Source organism: Nilaparvata lugens, chromosome 3 (genome assembly GCF_014356525.2).
Source record: "Nilaparvata lugens isolate BPH chromosome 3, ASM1435652v1, whole genome shotgun sequence".
In the NCBI taxonomy this organism is placed as follows: domain Eukaryota; kingdom Metazoa; phylum Arthropoda; class Insecta; order Hemiptera; family Delphacidae; genus Nilaparvata; species Nilaparvata lugens.
In genome coordinates this window covers 94,098,208-94,101,421 of record NC_052506.1, presented here as the reverse complement: position 1 = coordinate 94,101,421, position 3,214 = coordinate 94,098,208, and positions in this window count along the sequence as shown.

Below are 3,214 nucleotides of genomic sequence, written 5' to 3'. Positions count from 1 at the left end.
TGAAGAACCGTTGCGTTTATGCGTACGGTATTTATAGATAGAGTACTATTAACATGTCTTTGATTGGTTCAAGGTCTTAATAATAATAATAATACTCGGGAAGCGCTCTCTCAAACTCATACACTGGTACTTGATTTTTTCAATTGTTTTATTGGGATAATAAAGTTGAGATGAATGCTTGTAATGTTGTAGTAGAGAAAAGTGGGAAGGTTTGTGAATGATGTGGTATCAGAGTTATTGAGATGTTCGTATCGACAAGATTTTCTCAATTCAAGTACTGTGTAGGTGATTCGAGAAAATACTCAAGTCAAAATAGATAATCACGTAACAGTGTTTCTGAAAAACATGGGTCAAAAAGTATGAATGTTCGTACGAGACAAATACTTCTGCAGTCTAGATCTATGCTGAGAGAATATCATAAATCTATGCTAAGAGAATAGCAGATTTTATTTTTGATAGTTTGAGTTGGATGACAGAATGTTATAATGAGATATTAGTGTAATAATAATGAGAGATTAGTGTAAAATTTACTAAAATGTCTTCATGGAAAAATTTGTTATTTAAAAAATATCAACTAAAAATTGTGTTTCACAAGGATTTTTTTTTGGGGGGGGAGAATGTGTTTACTCGTCACTCATCTAGAAAGGACTTTTATTTTGAAGATACTAGGACATGTATTCACTGTATTCATTCTGACTCATGCATGATGATTTTTAGTAGTTCCAGTAAAGACACTGTTAAATAACAGTCTTTTATGAATTAGATTTCTAAATAGTAATAAAATGTGATAATTGACTAAAATCGATTCAAGTATAACTATGATATCCAAAATAACGATGAGAATGAAACACCATGGAGATGAATAAATCAAAAATTAAAAACGAAAATAATATAGTCACTAGTCACTTTGCTAGTGCAATAATATTTTTGCATTATCTAGCGAGGCTTTGTTGAAGGTTTAAGCAACATAGTCACATCATAATATCGTGCAGGCCTCTCAAAACTATGTACGTTACAGAGTAAACAAATGTCATATTTTTATAAAATAGTGAGTCCTTTTGTAATGTAAAAAAGAGGGGACATCATTGTGCAATATCTAGCGTGTTATGAAGAATATGAAAACACATTTTCAAAATGTAGCACAAAATTCTTCTTTTCCTTTATATTCATTTTTATGTGGAACAATCTTTTAAACCTTATTTAAAAATGAAGGTGGAATAAGCTATGTAGCATAATTTTTAGAAATCTGCAATAGCTTCAAATAACAGGTTTCGCTAAAAAGTAAGAATTCTACAGTAAGAATTCTTGTTAGTAAGAACTCTACATACAATAAACTAGGTAAGTTACTGTATTTTTATCTAATAGGATAGATTATTACTTCCCAGGCTATAAAATTTCAATATCGGAAATAATAGACGGCTTACAATCTTACAATATAATTATCTTAATTGAACGGCCGTAAAATGGAAATTTAGAGGATGTTAAGTGCTCTCAGCTCATCAATGATAATGCGTTGTTTTGTATTATTTGATAAATGAAGCACGATTCCTTGGAATAATTTCTTTGGAGCGTCGTTTGAAATTGGTTGATAAATTTAGCATCTTCCTAGTCAAGGACATCTTGAATCAGTTTTTGTGTTATCCTGTTAAAAAGCTAATAAAACTAGATCGCGATTGAAAAATAATAATTGATTATAAATACTATTAGCGGAAATAAACCTGCAGGATGATTATTTGTAGTTTTAATGCTTATAGTTTTTATATTTTAAAATAAGATGGTGAAGTTTTCCTTATCTCTTTCCATCATAATCTCGAACATCTTCATGATAGACCTGACAATGATTCTATCTAATAAAAACTATTAGCATAAGTTGAGAACAGCCACTTATAAGTTTTGCCACAAAAATTGTTAGCAAGATGGATCACAATTCTGGAGAGAACCAGTTTTTTTAGTTAATGCTGTTATTTCACTACCAATCACCTACATTCTTTGATTGATGCACATTCATTCAATTATAAATAAATTAAGGAGTTGATATTTTTAGTATGTTACTATATGTACCGAATTAGAAATTGTTTCAACAATAATTTATGTAGCAGGATCACAACATGGAAGAATTGTATAATTTTGTTTACGTCGAAGATTCGTTACAGCTGTTACCATAAAATTGGAGCATTTTCAATGGCATTTTCTTCAACTCGTCGCACAATTGAAGGTCACAAGGAATCAAAAGATGAGCCGCTCTTCAGATGGCCTACTTAATCTGAAATCAATTATTTTTCAAAATGTTATAATAATCATCCGATTAAAGTCGAAACTTTATTCAAACTAGTATGTACCCGTCCTTCGAATCTAAACTCATTTGTTAAACTGTATTAGTAATTTAATCCAATAGAAGTAGTCTATTCACATGTTACTATTTTAATGCATTTTATCTTGCGTTATTAGAAAATTATGTTGTTCTTCAACGATCAGACGAAAGTCTTTTGAGCCATTTGATTCTTTTTATATTTTTATGATGTATACAAATTATTTTGTGTTTTTTTTTTCAATTGTTGTGAAAGTGAAGAATTAATAAATATAAAAATATAAAATTTGCTCATTTCATTTATTACAATTTTCATCAAAATTCTTTTATACAGTAAATTTTTCAAAATTAATTTATTATTTTTGATTCAAAATTGTCTTCTCTGACTCGCTCCGCAGTCGAAGCCCCCCCGTGCTCTGTAATTGTTCTCCAATTTTAATTTTTTGTAACCTTCATTTTTACAAGAAAAATGCAATCGTTACAGTTTTTATCACAATTTTTCCCGTTTTATATTATTTCTAATGAAAAGTTCCAATTCCATAACAAATTTCATTATTTAGCATTTATAAAAGCCCACATAAGACAACATTGGAAAAACTTAGCAAAAGAAGTGGCCTGGTCGAGAATCGATCTCGGACTTTTTGCATAGTATCAGGATATTAATATCGGGGCACCGAGCTTCGCTCGTTATTTTTATTCATTGATAAACAGAACACAATATTCTCTAAAATGATCGTGTTTATATTTCACAGCTGGCTATATGTCATCTTATGAATTTCGAGGATGCGATATTTTGATTTTTCACATACTCACTCGTTCACTCACTTTTTTACTATCCACAGCTGTTTCAGCCAAGGATGAATTATCCTTTTAATGTCGTTCAGCGAGTTTTCCCAAGGATGAGAC